Source organism: Pseudophryne corroboree, assembly GCF_028390025.1.
Source record: "Pseudophryne corroboree isolate aPseCor3 chromosome 3 unlocalized genomic scaffold, aPseCor3.hap2 SUPER_3_unloc_21, whole genome shotgun sequence".
NCBI classification, from domain to species: Eukaryota; Metazoa; Chordata; class Amphibia; order Anura; family Myobatrachidae; genus Pseudophryne; species Pseudophryne corroboree.
Genome location: NW_026967510.1, coordinates 1,268,020 through 1,289,916, shown reverse-complemented (window position 1 = coordinate 1,289,916; position 21,897 = coordinate 1,268,020). Strand labels below are relative to the sequence as shown.

The following is a 21,897-nucleotide window of genomic DNA, read 5'->3' as shown; positions in this document are numbered from 1 at the left end:
TTTTTTGTTAATAATAATTTCCGTTCAAAAAGTTGTAATTTCCGGTTTGCTCACTGTACTAGATTCAGGTCTTTATCTCTTACCCATCCTACATATCTAACTCTTTCCCCCCCACACTTATTCAGAACCCCCTAATTATCCATTTTGGTAATTCATTTTTATTATCTATCTTTTTTTCTTTTTTCTCCCCCCTAACAACCCCCTTTCCCCCCCACCTTTCCCTTTCTTTCCCCCCACCCCCTTTTTCCCAACCCCCCCCACCCCCCTGTAGGTACATCACACCTACAATTCCTCCGGATTTAATATAAATAACCATATCTTGCTCCTAATAAATGACACCTAATCTGACATGTATTCATAACCTGCAATCCCCTGTAATTGATACTTTTCACTTTATACTCACCATACAAATTTTTTTTTCTTTTATCTCATATTTCCCCCTTTTTTATTTTATTAATTTTTTCCTTTTTAAGTTGCATTTTTTATTCTTATTTCATATATATTAATTTTTAATATAGGATTTACTATCCTCATTTTCTGTTCTCCAAACTTAATCAGTTTAGCTGGATAACAATTTAACTATACTCTTAATGATATACTGCTTAATCAATTAGTTCTAACTTGTTGAAATCTATTCTCAACCTCAGGTGATGTAGCTAACTTAGATGCTTTCCCTACCTCTCCCACTAAGTGATAGGCTGCGCCCTTACATAAATACTGGCAGTGGGGAACTCCGAGAGCAGGCGATCATGTGATCAAGCTCTCGGAGCGAAACGTGCGTCACTTCCGGTTCCCGAACTTCCGGCCGCATGGACCGCGGCCGCCGGCGCCTCACTCCTCGATTCCTGCAATGTCCACTCTTTTTTGGTGCATGATTACTGGGTAAGGGGTGAGAAAGAGGCTGCAACTGTAATTACTATACTAAAACCAATATCAGAGAATGAATTGTACTGTAGACACTTTTTTTGTTTTTTATTGTTTTGATTATTGTGGGCACCACAAAGCCCTCCTATTGCTCAGGCTATTTGAGAGCATAACTGCAATAGGGTTTGGGAATCCTAACCCTAAGACCCCACAGTCATTATTACTGCCTCAAATCACCACTGACTAGATCCCTCAGCAACAATCTAGCAATTTATTGTATCAACTTATTGCACAAATATAACCTGGTATTTATTCTGTGATTGTCATTCTGGGTCCCAATACAATCGGTCAACGGTGCGCCTAGGAGACAGACTTACCTACGGTCAGACCGCACTGAGTATGCCCAAACTCGTCTGATCTTGGAACCCAAGCACTGCAGGGCCTGGTCAGTACCTGGATGGGGAACCACCAGGGAATACTAGGTACCGTAGGTATTTTACTCTCCAGCAGTTAAAACACTTTGGGGCCCAGTGCATTAACCTGGTCACAGGTTACAGCATTTATCAGATTATATCGGACTCGAGGTAGTGACCTCACTCATATAAAAATCTGATCATAGAGGATCTGTATGATTTATCTTTGTGAATGAGGTTTTATTTATTTTCAATCACTTAAATCATTATTCTGCCCATAACAGGTACATTAGTACACGTGAACACCCATGTTCTTTAATTATTGATGCCAGCTCTCGTCTTCTCTTAAAGTATACATTAATAAAAGTTATGTCTTAATAATTTCATCATTTCCCCAAAAAAAAATTACGTTTTCAAGTGTGCCCAGGAAAAGGCTTATAGTTGCTTATTTTTGGTCTTTTGTTCTCTTTGAAGGACCATACTTTGTTGTTTCATAATAACAGGACACCACAGGCTACTCCCCCTGTATAACAATAACAACAGGACACCGCAGGCTGCTCCCCCTGTATTATAATAATAACAACAACAACAACTGGACACTACAGGCTGCTCCCCCTGTATAATAACAACAACAACAACAACTGTACACCACAGGCTGCTGCCCCGGTAAAATAATAACAGGGCACCACAGGCTGCTCCCCCTGTATAATAATAATAATAACAGGACACCACAGGCTGCTCCTCTTTTATAATAATATTAATAACAGGGCACCACAGGCTGCTCCCCCTGTATAATAATAATAATAACAACATGACACCACAGGCTGCTCACCCTGCATAATAATAACATCAATACACCACAGGCTGCTCCTCCTGTATAATATTAATAACAGGACACCACAGGCTGCTCACCCTGCATAATAATAACATCAATACACCACAGGCTGCTCCTCCTGTATAATATTAATAACAGGTCACCACAGGCTGCTCACCCTGCATAATAATAACATCAATACACCACAGGCTGCTCCTCCTGTATAATATTAATAACAGGTCACCACAGGCTGCACCCCCTGTATAGTAATATCAGGACACCACAGGCTGCTCCCCCTGTATATTAATAATAACAGGGCACCACAGGCTGCTCCCCCTGTATAATAATAATAACAGGACACCACAGGCTGCTCCCCCTGTATAGTAAGACGCCATTACCTGATCTCCACGGACACTGGGAGGCTGCAGCAGTCGATGAAAACTCACTTCCTCTATGTGGAACGCACAATCCGGAAGTAAGGTGGAACGCACAGGCCGAAAGTAGTGTATGATTGGCAACGGCTGCTACCTGGTTACTGGCCCCTCCCATCATCCACACCACCCACAGCCCAGCCCCCTGTAAGCCTTCTTACCATATATATCCTCAGTGCAGGAGGCCGGCGGCCATTTTCTTGTAGACCAGTCCGGCTGCAGCAATAGGTTCCCTGGCAGTGTAGTGACGTCAGGAGCGGCGGCCATTTTCCCCTGGTCTGAGCTCCGCCTTCCTTCTATCATTCCCACAAGGCAGCAGGAGCAGAGAGCAGCCATTGCTGTGTCTGGCAGAAGGTAATGATATTATTATTATTATTCTATAGGCTGAGCAGCTCTGGTGTCAGGTTCTGTACTACAGGGGGAGCAGCCTCTGGTGCCTTGTTATAGTGCAGCTGGAGCAGCCTCTGGTGCTGCATTATCCCTGTACAGGTGGCTGACACTCTAGTGGCCTATTACTGTAATACAGGTGGCGCAGACCCCGCCGTTACCGTAATACAGGAGGCGCAGACCCCGCCGTTACAGTAATACAGGTGGCGCAGACCCCGCCGCTGCCGTAATACAGGTGGCGCAGACCACGCCGTTCCCGTAATGAAGGTCGCGCAGACCGTGCCGTTGCCGTAATACAGGTGGCGCAGACTGTGCCGTTACCGTGATACAGGTGGCGCAGACCCCGCCGGTACCGTAATACAGGTGGTGCAGAATCCGCCGTTTCCGTAATACAGGTGGCGCAGACCCCGTCGTTACCGTAATACAGGAGGCGCAGACCCTGTCGTTACCGTAATACAGGTGGCGCAAGACCCAGCCGTTACCGTAATACAAGTGGCGCAGACCCCGTCGTTACCGTAATACAGGTGGCGCAGATCCCGCCATTACAGTATTACAGGTGGCACAGACCTCGCCTTTACCATAATACAGATGGCGCAGACCCCGTCGCTACCGTAATACAAGTGGTACAAGACCACACTGTTACCATAATACAGATGGCGCAGACCCCGTCGCTACCGTAATACAAGTGGTACAAGACCACACTGTTACCGTAACACAGGTGGCGCAGACCACGCCGTTCCCGTAATGAAGGTGGCGCAGACCGTGCCGTTGCCGTAATACAGGTGGCGCAGACTGTGCCGTTACCGTGATACAGGTGGCGCAGACCCCGCCGGTACCGTAATACAGGTGGTGCAGAATCCGCCGTTTCCGTAATACAGGAGGCGCAGACCCTGTCGTTACCGTAATACAGGTGGCGCAAGAGCCAGCCGTTACCGTAATACAAGTGGCGCAGACCCCGTCGTTACCGTAATACAGGTGGCGCAGATCCCGCCATTACAGTATTACAGGTGGCACAGACCTCGCCGTTACCATAATACAGATGGCGCAGACCCCGTCGCTACCGTAATACAAGTGGTACAAGACCACACTGTTACCGTAACACAGGTGGCGCAGACCCCGCCGTTACCTTAATACAGGTGGCGCAGACCCCGCCGTTTCAGTAATATATTTGTCTCAGACCCCGCCATTACCGTAATACAGGTGTTACAGACCCCGCCGTTACCGTAATACGGGTGGCGCAGACCCCACCGTTACCGTAATTCTATATACGGGACATTACAGGTGTTGTGTCCTGTGGCATTGTGCTGTACAGGGGGAGCGGCCTGTGTTGTCATAATATACAGGGATAACATTTTGTCTTGTCATAGTATACAGGAGGAGCAGCCTGTGTTGAAATAATATACAGGGGTAGCATTCTGTGTTGTCATAATAGACAGGAGGAGCAGCCTGTGAGACATCCTACTCTACAGGAGGAGGAGCCTATGGTGTACTGTTGTTGTTATTATTATTATACAGGAGGAGCAGCCTGTGGTATCCTGTTATTATTATACAGAGGGAGCGGCCTGTGGTGTGCAGTTATTATTATTATTATTATTATTATTATTATACAGGGGAAGCAGCCTGTGGTGTCCTATTATTATTATACAGGGAGAGCAGCATGTGGTGTCCTGTTATTATACAGGAGGAGCAGCCTGTGGTGTCCTGTTGTTATTATACAGGGGAAGCATTATTATTATTATTATTATTATTATTATACAGGGGGAGTAGCCTGTGGTGTGCAGTTATTGTTGTTATTATTATTTTTATAATACAGGAGGAGCAACCTTTGTTGTCCTATTATTAATATTATAAAGAAGGAGTAGCTAGTCGTGTCCACCTATTATTATACAGAGGCAGCAGCCTGTGGTGTTTTGTCATCATTATTATTATTATTATACAGAAGAGAGAGGCCTGTTGTGTCCTATTATTATTATTTTTTTGCAGATGGAGCAGCCTGTGGTGTAATTTTATTATTATTTTAAAGGAAGAGTAGAATGGGGTTTCCTGTTGTTGTTGTTATTAGTATAATACAGGGGGAGCAGGTTTTTGTGTATGGTTATTATTATACAGGGAAAGCAGCTTGTGGTGTCCTGGTATTATTATTATTATTACTATTATTATTATTATTATTATTATTATTATACATTGGGAGTGGTGGTGATATCACAGTGACATCACTTATATCTATAGTAATAATACAGGGACATGACTGGGGAGATGATGGGGCCTGGGAGCATCACATTTACATCACTTATATCTATAGTAATAATACAGGGACGTGACTGGGGATGTGAGGGAATCTGGGAGTGTCACAGTGAAATCACTTATATGTATAGTAATAATACACGGACATGACTGGGGAGGTGAGGGGACATTGGAATGACACAGTGATTTCACTTATATCTACAGTAATAATACAGGGACATGACAGGAGAGGTGAGGGGATCTGGGAGCATCACAGTGGCATCACTTATATCTATAGTAATAATATAGGGACATGACAGGGGAGGTGAGAGGATCTGGGAGCATCACAGTGGCATCACTTATATCTATAGTAATAATACAGGGACATGACTGGGGAGTTGAGAGGATCTGGGACAGTCACAGTGACATCACTTATATCTTTAAAATAATAATAAAATGACACCACAGGCTGCTCCATCTGCAAAAAAATAATAATAATAGGACACAACAGGCCGCTCTCTTCTGTACATGGACATGACTGGGGAGGTGAGGGGATCTGGGAGAGTCACAGTTACATAACTTATCTGTAGTAATAATACAGGGATAGTGTTCACTCCAGAAATATTGTTAGGCAGGGCCCTGGACTGCGGTGGCATATGTGTGCGCGCACAGCAAAGTCACACGCGCATCCAAAAAGGTTCGTTGGCATGTAAAATAGGGTTCGTGGCCATAAAACATAATTTAAGTGGGTGGTGCAGCCCACAGACGTTACTGCAGGGGATGTGGGCGGCCGGCAGCGTCACTGTTGGAGACGTTCCCAGCACCTACGATGTGCTGGGCTTTCCCCAAGCTCTCTCCACTAGCATGAATGGATGCCATGCGCACGCGCAAGGCATCTTTACATGCTGAGAAGGCAGGAAGCGGACAGCTGTTTTATCAGGATGCCGCAGAAAGGGCAGGACGGATTTTGCCCTTAAAAAATTGGGCAGGGCGTGGCGCCCAGCTAAAACAGCCTATCTTGAACACTAAGGGACATGACTGGGGAGGTGAGGGGATCTCAGAGTGTCACAGTAGCATAATTTATATCTCTAGTAATAATATATGGATTTGACTGGGGAGTTTAGGGGATCTGGGAGCATCATAGTGACATACCTTATACAGGGACATGACTGGGGAGGTGAGGGGGTTTGGGAATGTGACAGTGACATCAGTTATAGCTATAGTAATAATACAGGGACATGACTGGGAAGGTGAGGGCATCTGAGAATGTCACAGTGACAACACATATCTATAGTAATAATACAGGGACATAACGGGGTGAGGGGGATCTGGGAGCGTCACAGGGACATCACTTATATCTCTACTAATAATACAGGGACGTGACTGGAGAGGAGAGGGGATCTGGTAGTGTCACAGTGACACCACTTATATCTATAATAATAATGGGACATGACTGAGGGGTGAGGGGGTCTGGGAGTGTTACAGTTACATTACATATCTATATTAATAATACAGGGACATGACTGGGAAAGTGAGGGGATCTGGTAGTGTCACAGTGAAATCACTAATATCTATAGTAATAATACAGGGACATGACTGGGGGGGGGGGGGTGAGGGGGATCTGGGAGTGTCACAGTGACGTCACTTATATCTATAGTAATAAAGGGACATGACTGGGGAGGTGAGAGGATCTGGGAGCGTCACAGTGACATTACTTATATCTATAGTAATACAGGGACATGACTGGGGAGGTTAGGGGATCTGGGAGCGTCACAGTGACATCACTTATTTATTTTTCATCCACTAGGGGGCACTGTAGTACTCTTGGGATATGGACGGTGTGTTAGCAGGTATAGGCACATTTAAATATTTAAATGTGTAACCCTCTTCCCCCCTCCATACTCCCAAGATACCTCAGTGTTTTTTGTGCCTTCACCAGGGAAGGTCACAACCGGGAGTCATTCCAGGGTTTACTTTTACTTTTTCTAAATATTTTTTCTTGTATCAATCACACTCCCTTCCCAGCTTATTAAGAAGTGTGGGTCCGGGAGTGTGTGCTTCTGTTGTGCAGCGAAGGCTTGTTGGTGCTTAGACAGAGAAGACCCGCTATAGACCTTCATCAGCGTTAGCTGATTCAGCCATGGCTGCAGGAGCTGGACGGAGCTTAGAGAGAAGACCAGTTGGAGCCTCCCCATTACACTGAGGTAAGGAGCGGGTGGTCAGCTTATGCTGCCGCCGCTCCGTTGGGCCTGTTTGTTGCTGTGATAGTGGGGTGGTCAGCTCCTGCTGCCGCCCCTCCATGTGTGGGGAAAGTGTTTTGCACGAGCTGCTTACTAAGGTATAGCTTTACTGGCTCAATCTCCCCCTCTTCCCGGCTCCCACCAGCGGTCAGACACATTCTGCCACTGAGCACCTGTGTCGCGCCACACCAGCCTGCTCCCTGGCACCAGGCAGCACAGCTCCAAACAGCGCTGCCCTCTACAATCTGCCCCTCTAGACAACTGGGAAGCGGCTCCCAGCAGTAGTCACATAATGCTGCAGCTGGGCACCTGTCAGGCTACACCTCACTGCTCCAGAGAAGCGGCTCCCGGCAGCGCGGCTCACAGCAGCAGACAGATCACACTGCCGCCGCTGGACGCCCGTCACATTACACATCTACCCCGCTCTCCGGCTTCCACCAGCGCAAAGACCACGGTGGGTATCTGCTGCTGCTGCAGGGCACCGTCACTCAGAGCTGGTTCTTGGTATATAATGCGTGAGGGTGTGGGTGGAAGAGGCTAGGCGCGGCTCACTGCTTTAAGCATTGGGGGAGGTCATGGCGGTCCCTAGTTCAGCGGTTCCCCCTAAATATAAGGGATGGTGGCCAGGGCTATAAGGGACAGAACAGCCTATTAGGCCTAGGTTATTAGTGCTTTTGGGGTACATAGGTTATAGTCAGATGCACATGCTGGGACGCACCTACTTCCTGCTTCTTCCTACAGCAATATGTCAGTCCTACAACACACGGCCACTGGAGGGGGCAGGGGTGTTTAGTAGGAGGCGCAGCGACCATCATAGATTCCCTCTATAAAACAGTGCGGTGCATGCGGTATTATAGACACTACAGTTATTTTCACTGAGTTGTGCGGACGTTGTCTCACTGTATTATAGTCTGTCTGTCTGCATGACAATATGAGAAACAGCAGCATGTCTGTGATAACTGTGAGAATGCCTGATTTGCAGTCAGAGTTGTCCGCTGCATGAAAAGACCGTGAGGCGGCTAAGTCTGATTCACGGATAATACCGTGTGAGCAGCCAATGTGGGCTCAGGATGTTTCTAGAACTTTGCTGGGTTACAAAGTCCATGTATAGTTCAATTTCTAAGAATGGTCATCGTTTGTCTCATAATCACATTCTGATGATTCAGTGCCACATCTGATATCTCAGCATTGGGTCAGGGGTCAGATAGTGAGGTCACTAATAGCCCAAGCTATGATGATCTTATTAGAGCGGTACGCCAGCTGCTAGGTTGCACTGAAACATATGAGGTTTTATTGCTAGCAGACTATGGGCGACTGTGTGTTTTTCTTATTCATATCTCTTAATAAGCCGTTAATAGAAGCATGGCTAAATCCAGTTAAACACTTTTCTGGGACAACGCGATTTCTGTCTAAATATCTTTTCCCACAGGCTATGACAACTAATTCGCCATCGGTGGAGTCTTCAGTTTCTAAACTTTCACTAAAATTGACTATTCCAGTCCCAGGTGCAGCTACGCTTAAATACCCCTCGGAGAGTAAGCTGGAGGCCATGCTAAAGTCCATGTATACAGCAACAGGGGTGATGCTTACACCTGTTTGAGTTGGAGTTTGGGTTAACAAGGCTGTAGTTGCATGGGTGAAACAGCTCAGGTTAGGCCTACAACAGGGTTTTCCCTCAGACCAGCTTATATTTCTTACCGATCACATTTGTGAATTGGTTGAGTATTTAGGTACGGCTTCGTTGGATGTCGGACAAGTTTGTTCTCGGCTTGCGTCCCGACAGCCGCTGTGGTTGCGTTCTTGACAGGCCGAGGCAGAGTCAAAATGAGGAATAGGGGCGTTGCCTTCTACTGATGTTATATGGTCCTGAATTGAATGAATGGATTTCTCAGTCAACGGGGGAGGGAATACGCTGGACCAGCATTCAAATCTTTTTTTTAGATAAGAATAATTTATTGTCACTGTACATGGACATTACATACAGTTTATGTCATATACACAGAAGGGAAGAAGCGATTCCTTAACATAGTGGTACAACATCTTAAACACCTCTAACGTCTCCCCGATGGCAAGAGGGAAAAAAACACATTACAGGGATGACCCCAATCTTCAATCATATTTCTTGCCTTTGACAGATTCCTCGCGGTGAGTACATCCGCCGACCTAGGCAAGGGTTGGCCGATGATCCTCTCCGCGGATTTAATCACTCTTTCCAAGGCAACAAGATCCGAGCACTTGGCATTACCATACTACACCGTGATCGCATAGGTCAGCAAGCTCTCAATCACGCAGCGATAAAAGTTAACAAGAGTCGATTGCTGCAGACCTGCTACTCAGAGCTTTCATAAGAAAAAAAGATGCTGCTGAGCCTTCCTGACCACAGATGTGATATGCAAGGAGCTTGATAAATCCTCCGTGAACTTAATCCCCCAAAATTTCACATTGGTAACCCTTTCTGCCTCCGCACCATTCAAAAACAGCGGACAGATGCTGATTTTTTTAGATTTCCTAAAGTCTATCACAACCTCCTTAGTTTTCTTACTGTTTAATAACAGGTTGTTTTTAACCCCCCACTCAGCGAGTCTTCTGTCACGTCTAGCAAGGTTTGAGAATCCAGCAGCTGAGACTTGCCCAAGAAAGTGGTCGTCTGCAGATGAATAAGACGAGGGGGTTGGATGTAGTTCCTTCTCATGGGACAAGGGGAAATGAGGAACGTAGCGGGGCCAAGAGTCAGTGAGTTGTAGTTCTTGAGAATGAGGCTGAGGTAGAGAACTGTGGCTTGTGGACGTTGACTAAAAGACAGTTGTAGACAAAGAACTGCGGGTTGTGGTTTGAAAGACGAGACTGTAGATAATGAACTGTGGAACTGAATGGTAATAAAAGACGTGGCTGGAGACAAAGAACTGTGGACTGTGGATTGAAAGACGAGGTTATAGATAATGAACTGTGGATGGTGGTTCAAAGACGTGGCTGGAGACAAAGATCTGCGGACTGTGGCTTGAAAAATGAGGCAGAAAGACAGGCCGTCCGTGAACAAAGGGTTTAACTGGACCGGGTTTTTCTGGAGCGCATCCACAGGCAGCAGTAGGTTAGGAACGGCAGGGCTGCAGCAACAACTGAGAACCGGCTAAGCAGGGTTAGGAGAAACCAGAACACGGCAAGAATTCTGGGAGCACAGGGCTAAAGCACTTACAACAGGGTTGTAACTTGAAGCACTGGCCTCCCTGTCATAAACCAGCCTCCTTTTGTACGGAGAACTCTCCCTGGATTGGCTGGAAGGAAACAGGAAGCCAAACTATGCCTCAGACTTGGTCTCCAACATGGCGGCACCCAATAATCAGACATCTCTGCATAGCCACACAGCTCACTGCCCCTTGTTTCCTAGCAACATTCCGGCAAGAGAGACCCGCTGCAGCGACATCCCGCTGCCACGAGCGAACCCCCTCACGCCGCTGCCCACGGACCCGCTGCGGCAGCCCTCCTCCGCTGCTGCCTACAAGCCGCCTGTGAAGCCAGCCCCGTGGCCCCAGCACACGAGTAAGACCCCGGGCGCTGACAGAACCCCCCCATTTGCGGGTGTAATCCGGACACCTATATGGTTTAGCTGGAAACTTGGCATGAAATGTCCGAAGAAGTTTTGGAGCATGGACATCTTCTGCTCCTACCCAAGACCTTTCCTCTGGTCCATATCCTTTCCAATCAACAAGGTACTGGATGCGACCATATCGTCTGCAGGAGTCGAGGATCTTGTGAATCTCAAATTCGTCTCCTTGTGCTGATGGGATCTTGGGAGATTTAGGTAGAGTAGCTCTAAATTGATTAAGTACCAATGGTTTTAAAAGAGAAATATGAAACACATTAGGGATTCTTAAAAGCGAGGCAACTTCACCTTGTAAGCCACAGGATTTAATACTTTTTCGATTGGGCAGGGCCCAATAAATCTGGGAGCAAACTTTATAGTAGGAATTTTCGACCTTAGGTTACGTGTGGAAACCCAAACCCGATCTCCCACCTTAAGACTTTTTACAGCTTTTTGCTTCAGATATGCATAGGTCTTATACCTCTTGGATGTATTAAGCAGGGCCTTGTGGAGCTTTTGGATGATAACCATAATTTATGAAGAATGGAGAAGATTTTGTAGCAGAATGATAGAGATTGTTATGGGCAAATTCTGCAAATGGGAGAAAGTCAAGCCAGTGTTATGCACACCAGTGCCTGCAGGAATGTACTGGTGTCTGAACAGAGAGGGATGCAAAACAAATGAACTAACAGACAGACTGGGAAATATGACATCACGTACACAGAAAGTGATAGGGTAACAAAACCAACACAAAGTGAACAGATAAGCCCAGAGGCTAAGAAACTGGGTGTCTCCCTAGTATTACAAATGCTCAGATGGAAAAAGCAAGATGTTGTGTTTTAATACGTAGAGAACCCGAAATGCTGTTGCTAAGGGCAACAACAAAACCCTAAAGGGTTACCAACGGGTGTGGCAGCAAACTCCTTGGTCAGAGATGGAATAGTAGACACAAGGAGAGTCTCCACAATCCTAATTCTCCCTTGCAGGGCCCAGGTTCAGCTTACTGACTAAACTGACACATGGACGCCCTGCACAGTGAGAGAGGATTAAGCATGCAGGTCTGAAAGTACAGCCACAAACCTGCTGGGTTCACAGAATAGCAAAAGTCACCTCAGCAGGCTAAACGACTGACTCCAGTCTTACTGCTAGGTCTGGATTGGCAGAGTGTAGTACCAAATCCCCAGGCCTATTTGCAGTAAGCAATAACAAATACAAAGCTACACAGTACTGGCTAATTTTCAGGAACTGACTAACCAACAAAGATTCAGCAGCATCTGCTTAATCTGAGAAGAGGCCTTATAAAGCAGGTGCTGTCCACGCCCCACTCAGACCTCACAGACTGTGAGCACAAAAACCAGCACCGGATCCCCTGCTTGTAACCACTGCACAGCAAAAGACCCGAACCGGAGTATCAGCTGCGCTCAGGTTACTCCGCTAGCACTCGTCACCCGGTTGCCATGACGACGTGGCAGCACAGGGCAGGAGACCCTAACAGTACCCCCCCTCTGACGAGGGGTCAAAGAACCCCTACCACCGGGTTTATCGGGGAACTGCGAGAAGAAAGAGCGTATCAGTCTGGGGGCATGAAGATCACAACTGCGCACCCACGACCGCTCCTCCGGGCCATACCCCTTCCAGTGCACCAAAAATGACAGCCGACCCCGAACCATCTTGGAGTCAAGAATCCTTTCAACAACAAACTCCCTCTGGCCACGTATCAGAAGAGGGGAAGGTCTTCCTCTGGAAGAAGGATTACTAATCGCCCGTTTTAAAAGGGAACAATGAAATGTTTTATTGATACCCAAAGAACGGGGCAGATCTAACTGAAATGCCACTGGATTGATAACCCTGGTGATCTTATAAGGGCCGATGAACCGGGGGCCTAACTTATGAGATGGCTGTCTCAACTTCAAATTCTTGGTAGACAACCAGACGAAGTCTCCTAATTTGAAGCTGCAGGGTCTTTTCCGCTTATCAAAAACCCTTTTGGTCACTAATGACACAGACACAAGGGCTTTCTTCACTTTCCTCCAAATACCTCTAAGGACCGAAACGACAGAGGAACCACCAGGCGTGGAGTCCAGGGGGTCAAAAGAATTGGCCTTAGGATGATGCCCATACACACAAAGGAAGGGAGATATCCCTGTAGCAGAGTGAGCCGCGTTGTTATAGGCAAACTCCGCCATGGACAGATGAGCAACCCAGTCAGTCTGACACTTGGAGACATAACACCTGAGGAACTGCTCCAAGGACTGGTTCACCCTTTCAGTCTGCCCATTAGACTGCGGATGGTAGCCTGACGACAAGCTGACAGAAATCTGGAGATCGGAACAAAATGCCCTCCAGAATTTGGCCACAAACTGGGATCCGCGGTCAGAGACCACATCAAGTGGCAACCCGTGGAGATGCACAACATGCAGCATAAATAATTCAGACAGGCGTCTGGCCGATGGCAGCCCAACCAGTGGAACGAAGTGCGCCATCTTCGAAAACCTGTCAACGACAACCCAGATGGCTGTCATCCCCGAGGATTTGGGCAAGTCCACCACAAAATCCATTGAAATGTGGGTCCATGGCTTAGATGGAATAGAGAGTGGATGTAATGGGCCAACAGGAACCCCTCTAGGAGTCTTATTTCGGGCACAGATGTCACATGCCCGAACCCACTGATCCACATCCTTAGCCACCGAGGGCCACCACACCGCCCTAGAAAGCAACTCCCGAGTTCTGGCAATACCCGGGTGACCTGCCGACTTCTTGGCATGGAATTCCAAGAACACTCGCTGTCTTAACCTAGGAGGCACAAACAAAAGACCTACTGGAAGGTCTGGAGGAGCCTGCTCCTGTGCTCTAAGGACTAATGACAAGAGGTCCTGGGTAATGCCCACTTTAATACATGAGGGGGACACAATGGGCAACGGCTCCTCGGTGGTCTCTTGGATTGGAGCAAAACTCCGCGAGAGCGCATCAGCCTTGATGTTTTTTGACCCAGGGCGATATGTTATCAAAAAATTAAAGCGAGCAAAAAACAAAGCCCATCGTGCCTGCCTGGCATTGAGACGCTTTGCTGACTCTAAATATGCCAAATTCTTATGGTCGGTGAGAATTTGTCAGGAATCGACTCACCAAGCTGACATCTGTCCGCAGCTGCGGACTCCGTCCTGGGTCCCTGCGATCACCTGTCGTCCATGTCCCTGCCGTCGGACGCCATCATGGGCCTGGGAGCGCTCCTGTGACAGCGGGCGTGTAGCACGCCGCGTTCCCGCTAGGCCGCGGCATGGGCGCCGCCATGACAGCTTCCCACAGTCAGCATACGGCGGCCAATCCGGTGCTTGGCCGCACCCACTTTTCCTCACTCCACCAATGTCTGTTTAACCAGGGGTATATAAGAAGCTGCAGGATCAGTCTGCAGGCATCCTGGACTTTGTGTCACTCCTGCGACTCATGTGAAGGGATCTGGTTCCTGTTTCCTCCGTGTACTTGGATAACCTACCTGCTGTTCCTTGTTCCTGGCTTCTACCTGAGACTCTGTACTCCTGGTTACTTCATACAGCTCCGTGGAACTTCAAGCCCCAGCAATACCTGCATTTACCTACAGGCTTCACACTCATCAACATCTTGTGTGCTTCAGCCTAGCAGTAGAGACTGACTCCAGGTGTGTTCCATCTCTCCACCTGTGATACAGCTTGCTTGCTGTCAGTGCTTCTCCACCTGCACTGTGGACATAGTCAGACTCCTGCTTCTGCTACCAGGTTTGCCATATAACATCATCTCTGCTAAGTTCCATGTTTTAACCTGCACTGGTTCCCATACCAGAATAATCTCTACAAGTTATCTTTTCATCTGTTTATCATCATTACCGGTTATCATTTCTTCAGTCATCATTCATTCTGTTTCCATAGACTTTCAGCTATTACGCTGTATAATTGACATTTGCATTTATTATTATTATTTCTGCTGACGTTCTGTGAATCATCTGTTTAAATAAATATCATTGCGCTCATGCGCAGAAACATTATCCAGCCTCCTCGTTTTCTCCCATCCACCTCCACTGACCCACTAGCGCCCCCTCCGGGGACACAGTCAAAACCAAATCTGACAGTAAGTCCAGGATCGATGGACTCGGATGGTGGACGGAGTGTGGGGTCAGAGGCCTTGCAAAATCTGGTCTCCCGTCTGGATGGTCAAGAGGCTGCGCAGCAGCAGATGTTCCAGTTCCTGCAAGGGATGTCCTCCCGGATAGATACACTACAGCAATCCCTGCCTAGTGTACACATTTCTACAGTTCCTGTTACTCCAGCACCTGCCAGTACTGTGAGTTCCTCTATGCCGGCTGCATCAGCTCCAGTGTCACGTCTGCACCTGCCCGTGCCAAGCAAGTATGATGGCAGTCCAAAGTTATGTCGCGGGTTTCTCAACCAATGTGAAATCCAGTTTGAGTTGTTGTCACATAATTTCCCCACGCCAAGATCCAAGGTTGCCTACATCATCTCTTTACTTTCTGGATCTGCTCTGAGCTGGGTGTCTCCTCTGTGGGAACGTGCTGACCCTCTGATTAACAACTACACAGAATTCGTGTCAACCTTCAGACGGATCTTTGACGAGCCTGGTCGTGCAACATCAGCTTCTGCTGACCTAATCCAACTTCGTCAAGGTACCCGTAGTATGGGACAATATGTCATTCAGTTCCAGACGTTGGCCGCAGAGATTCAGTGGAACAATCAGGCCCTGGTAGCAGCTTTCTGGCATGGACTCTCTGACCGGATCAAAGACGAACTGGCGACCCGCGATCTTCCTGTACAATTGTCTGAACTAATCTCCTTGTGCATCAAGTTGGACTCTCGCATCCGCGAACGCAATAATGAACGTGCTCGGAGTGAGCCACGCAGATCAAGGATGATACCTTCCGTACAGTTCCAGTCTCCTTCTTCTGACGAGCCTATGCAAATAAATAGGTCCCGCCTAACTCCTGAAGAGCGGTCAAGAAGACTTCGTGAGAGACTTTGTCTGTATTGTGCGGCTGCAGGTCACCAGATTAACTCCTGCACAGTGCGTTCGGGAAACGCCAGATCCTGACTTGTAAAGGAGGAGTCAAGTTGGGATCTTCTAGACAAGCTCCTTCTAATCAAGACCTTATCCTTCCTGTGACGTTAGAGACTTCAGTTGGGCTTCAGTCCGCATCAGCATTAGTGGACTGTGGAGCTGCAGGAAATTTCATCACCCAAGCTGCGGTAAAAAAATTCTGCTTGCCTGTATGTGAACTTTCTTACCCAGTCTACATTACCGCCGTGGATGGTAGCCGAATCTCCAAGGGGAATATTTCTCACCAAACTGCACCAGTGGTTTTGGGAGTTGGGTTCTTACACTCTGAATTAATCAAGTTCTTAGTCATTCCTCAAGCCACCCAGGAGATCGTTTTGGGCATGCCCTGGCTCCAGCTACATAATCCACAGTTTGACTGGTCAACGTTACAGCTTACCTCATGGGGTTCACATTGTCATCAGTCCTGTTTAGCCCAAGTTTGTCCAATAAAGTCTACTGAAGTAAAGACGCAGTCAAGTCTTCCTGCGGCTTATCAAGATTTCTCTGATGTCTTCAGTGAGAAGGCCGCGGATGTCCTGCCGCCCCATAGAGAATGGGATTGTCCCATCGATCTCCTTCCTGGCAAGAAGCCACCTAGGGGGCGTACCTATCCGTTATCTGTTCCCGAAACTGAGGCGATGAGCGATTATATCAGGGAGAATTTACAGAAGGGATTCATCCGTCCTTCATCATCACCCGCTGGTGCAGGTTTCTTCTTTGTTAAAAAGAAGGATGGAGGACTGCGTCCATGCATTGACTACCGGGGTCTCAATGACATTACCATTAAAAATAGTTATCCATTACCACTCATTACCGAATTATTTGACAGAGTTAAAGGAGCCCGCATCTTCACCAAGTTAGATCTCCGCGGTGCCTACAATCTCATCAGAATCAGGAGTGGTGACGAATGGAAGACAGCTTTTAACACTCGAGATGGTCATTACGAGTACCTGGTAATGCCATTCGGGTTGAGTAATGCTCCAGCAGTGTTCCAACACTTTGTGAACGAAATCTTCCGTGACGTTCTGTATAAATACCTCGTTGTTTATCTGGATGATATCCTCATCTTCTCCCAAGACCTTCCATCTCATCGTCTACAAGTCCGTGAAGTCCTCCGACGTCTTCGTGAGAACCGGCTCTACGGTAAACTATCCAAATGTACCTTTGAAGTTCCCTCTATACCCTTCCTGGGTTATATAATTTCCGGATCGGATCTCCAGATGGACCCGACAAAGTTGGAAGCCATTGCCAATTGGTCCATTCCAAATTCTCTCAAATCTATTCAGCGGTTCCTGGGATTTGCCAACTACTATAGGAAATTTATTCGGGGATTCTCCACTCTCATCGCTCCTATTACCAACCTGACTCGGAAAGGGGCAAACCATTCCAACTGGTCAGAAGAAGCTTTAGCAGCCTTCCAGAAGATCAAGCTGGCCTTTATGTCTGCTCCAGTTCTGTCCCAGCCAGATGTAAACAGACCGTTCGAGTTGGAGGTGGATGCCTCTACAGTTGGAGTTGGAGCTGTTCTCTCCCAGAAGGGAACCGATGGGAAAATCCACCCCTGTGGATTTTATTCTCGTAAATTCCTCCCTGCAGAAGCTAACTACTCCGTTGGAGATCAAGAACTACTGGCGATTAAGCTGGCCCTCGAGGAATGGAGGTATCTCCTGGAAGGGGCCAAACATCCGTTCAACATCTACACGGATCATAAAAACCTGCTATATTTAAAGGCAGCCCAGTGCCTTAATCCTCGCCAGTCCAGGTGGGCTATGTTTTTCTCACGTTTTAACTTTAAGCTTCATTTCCGCCCAGGTTCGCAGAATGTTAAAGCTGACGCTTTATCCCGATCTATGGAATCCGAAGAGGAAACGCCTGACTCAGTTCCACATTCCATCCTGAGTCCAGTGGTATTTGCTGCATCTCAAGTCTCCCCAGCTCCTCCTCCTGGTAAGACTTTTGTTTCCCCAGAACTCCGACCCAAGTTGCTGTCTTGGGCCCATCAATCCAAGTTCACTGGTCATCCCGGTGTCCTGAAGACCTTCAAGTTCCTCTCTGAGACATACTGGTGGCCAAAGATGAAGGCTGACATCAAGGATTTCGTGGCATCCTGTCCTAAGTGTGTGCAGCACAAGACTCCTCGTCAGTCTCCAGCAGGTCAGTTACAACCATTGTCTGTTCCTAGTCGTCCCTGGTCACACCTGTCCATGGACTTTATCACCGACCTTCCTCCTTCTCAAGGATACAATACCATCTGGGTCGTAGTGGACAGATTTACCAAGATGGCCCATTTTGTTCCTCTCCAGGGTCTCCCTTCTGCCCCGAAACTTGCCCAAATCTTCCTACGGGAGATTTTCCGCTTACACGGTCTACCCTCAGAAATAATTTCCGACCGAGGTGTACAGTTTGTAGCGAGGTTTTGGAGGGCTCTCTGTTCTGCCATGCAGGTCAAGCTGAAGTTTTCGTCATCTTACCACCCTCAGACGAATGGGCAGACAGAGAGGGTAAATCAAGAACTAGAGACGTTTTTAAGATTGTATGTTTCATCTTCTCAGGATGACTGGTTCGATCTGCTCCCATGGGCCGAGTTTGCCCACAACTTCCGCTACCACACTGCTACTGGGACAACACCATTCTTTGCAGTATATGGGCAACATCCTCGTGTTCCAGACTTCCAAGAACTCCCTCATATGGATGTGCCTGCTGCCACTACTGCTCTGAATCAGTTTTCTTCAATTTGGAGGAAGATTCATATTTCTCTCAAGAAGGCCTCCAGCCGGTATAAATACTTTGCTGACCGCAAAAGACGCGCAGTTCCTAGCCTGAAACCTGGGGACAAGGTTTGGCTGTCAACCCGTAACCTCCGTCTTAGGGTCCCGTCTATGAAATTTGCACCACGTTTCATTGGTCCCTTTCCTGTCGAAAGAGTCATCAACCCTGTGGCCTACAAACTGAAGTTACCACCTTCTCTGCGAATACCTAATGCTTTTCATGTTTCTCTCCTCAGACCTTTAGTCTTGAACCGTTTCCAAAGAGCTCTTCCAGTTGGCCCCAAAATTCGAACTCAGCGGGGCGTGGAGTTCGAGATTGGCAAGATTCTGGATTCCCGTTGCCGGTATGGTCGTCTTCAATACCTTGTCGATTGGTCCGGTTATGGCCCAGAGGAGAGAAGTTGGGTAAATTCGTTGGATGTCCATGCTCCAAGGTTGGTCCGTGTCTTCCATAACACTCATCCTTCCAAGCCACGTGGGTGTTCGGTGCCCACCCTTAAAGGGGGGGGTACTGTCAGGAATCGACTCACCAAGCTGACATCTGTCCGCCGCTGCGGACTCCGTCCTGGGTCCCTGCGATCACCTGTCGTCCATGTCCCTGCCGTCGGACGCCATCATGGGCCTGGGAGCGCTCCTGTGACAGCGGGCGTGTAGCACGCCGCGTTCCCGCTAGGCCGCGGCATGGGCGCCGCCATGACAGCTTCCCACAGTCAGCATACGGCGGCCAATCCGGTGCTTGGCCGCACCCACTTTTCCTCACTCCACCAATGTCTGTTTAACCAGGGGTATATAAGAAGCTGCAGGATCAGTCTGCAGGCATCCTGGACTTTGTGTCACTCCTGCGACTCATGTGAAGGGATCTGGTTCCTGTTTCCTCCGTGTACTTGGATAACCTACCTGCTGTTCCTTGTTCCTGGCTTCTACCTGAGACTCTGTACTCCTGGTTACTTCATACAGCTCCGTGGAACTTCAAGCCCCAGCAATACCTGCATTTACCTACAGGCTTCACACTCATCAACATCTTGTGTGCTTCAGCCTAGCAGTAGAGACTGACTCCAGGTGTGTTCCATCTCTCCACCTGTGATACAGCTTGCTTGCTGTCAGTGCTTCTCCACCTGCACTGTGGACATAGTCAGACTCCTGCTTCTGCTACCAGGTTTGCCATATAACATCATCTCTGCTAAGTTCCATGTTTTAACCTGCACTGGTTCCCATACCAGAATAATCTCTACAAGTTATCTTTTCATCTGTTTATCATCATTACCGGTTATCATTTCTTCAGTCATCATTCATTCTGTTTCCATAGACTTTCAGCTATTACGCTGTATAATTGACATTTGCATTTATTATTATTATTTCTGCTGCCGTTCTGTGAATCATCTGTTTAAATAAATATCATTGCGCTCATGCGCAGAAACATTATCCAGCCTCCTCGTTTTCTCCCATCCACCTCCACTGACCCACTAGCGCCCCCTCCGGGGACACAGTCAAAACCAAATCTGACAGAATTGAGACCACAAACTTAGCCCCCTCAAGCCAGTGTCTCCACTCCTCGAGTGCATCCTTAATCGCCAACAATTCCCGGTTACCCACGTCATAATTCATCTCGGCAGGCGAAAATTTACGGGAAAAGTAAGCACAGGGATGAAGGCGATTATCAGACACTCCCATCTGAGAGAGCACTGCCCCAATACCCATCTCAGAGGCATCCACCTCCACCACAAAAGGACGCTCTGGATCTGGGTGTCGCAGCACTTTGGCCGAGACAAATGCCCTTTTGAGACAGGCAAAAGCCGATTTGGCCTCACGAGACCAGTGAGCAACATCCGCCCCTTTCTTAGTGAGTGCCACCAAGGGCGCCACTATAGACGAAAATCCAGCGATAAATCGTCTATAAAAATTTGCAAAGCCCAGGAAACGCTGAAGCGCCTTCAAACTAGTGGGCTGCACCCAATCCAGGACTGCCTGTACCTTGGAACCCTCCATTTGGAAACCTTCTGGGGAGATAATATATCCTAGAAATGCGATTTGCTGAACTTCAAATTCGCACTTCTCCAGCTTCGCCCCAAGCCGGTGGTCTCTGAGTTTCTGGAGGACTAAGCGTACATGCTTCCGATGTTCCTCCAGGGAATGGGAGAAGATTAGGATGTCATCTAAGTGAGCAAGCCCCACAGGGGTGAAACATGTTTTCCATTCCAATGGGTCCTGTTTTGTCCAACTGCAAGTGATTCACTCCTAGCCTCAGGTCAGATCATTCCATCCTGCCATTTTGGGCTAATTTTTGCCCAGCTGTCATAGAAATTGTATCTATATCCGTGCAGCTTCATTTACGCCTTTTTCCAGGCTTATGCATCTTAGTTTATTGCATCAGGATTAAAAACTGCATTTTATAGGAAAGAAATACTGCATTCTTCTTTGACTTTCCTCCTGCAGATCCTGTTGTCATATTGCTGCATGGGTTATATGAGAATTTCATGTCTATTTCCCTATATCCTAATGATTATAACAGCTCCAATTCACACAAAGTGTTTCTAATGACACCCATGTCACTAGTGATTATTGCATTGCATATACCAGTACTATTTATTTGTATCTACAATTATCTTTGACATATTTTCTGTTCCTTACACCAGTACCAATGTACACATATATATAAAAAAATTTCTTGATCCGTGTTTCTTTATCCATTTGTATCTATACGGACGGGTAATTTTTATCACCCGTTCCTAATAACTACAGCCTAATTGATCTCCATTATCCTTTTTAGGGTTTTTTTCATAAATCTATATATCTTCGTTTTTTTCATAAATCTATATATCTTCCTTTTTCGTGGACTCTCATTTGTGATCCAGGGACACAATACCACCGGTGTGGGACTTGATGTCTCCTGCCTAACACAAAAAGCAGATCCACACTGTATCCATAAGACCCAGCTAATTATCCCCCCCTATATAGGTGCACTCTCATTGGACGTCTGACCAAATCCTTCTACTATCAAACCACACTGCTAATGCCCGATCTCGTCCGATCTTGGAAGCGAAACAGTGTGGGCTGAGTTAGTACCTGAGGTGGAGACTCACAGGGAATACTCAGTG

At 47.4% G+C, this 21,897-nt stretch overlaps 2 protein-coding genes and 1 pseudogene across 2 annotated transcripts in view; all 3 read left to right on the top strand.

The window, feature by feature from the left end:
* LOC134983690 (zinc finger protein 585B-like) overlaps window positions 1–21,897 on the top strand; it is a gene marked incomplete at its 5' end in the record, with an annotated part of 366,847 nt that overhangs the window by 317,624 nt on the left and 27,326 nt on the right. The window lies entirely within an intron of this gene.
* On the top strand, window positions 1,240–1,358 carry LOC134983721 (5S ribosomal RNA; annotated as a pseudogene).
* LOC134983715 (retinitis pigmentosa 1-like 1 protein) overlaps window positions 2,792–21,897 on the top strand; it is a 35,751-nt gene continuing 16,645 nt past the window's right edge. The window contains exon 1 of the mRNA XM_063949367.1: window positions 2,792–2,876. The gene's annotated coding sequence lies outside the window, so the exon portion shown is untranslated. The remainder of the gene's footprint in view (window positions 2,877–21,897) is intronic.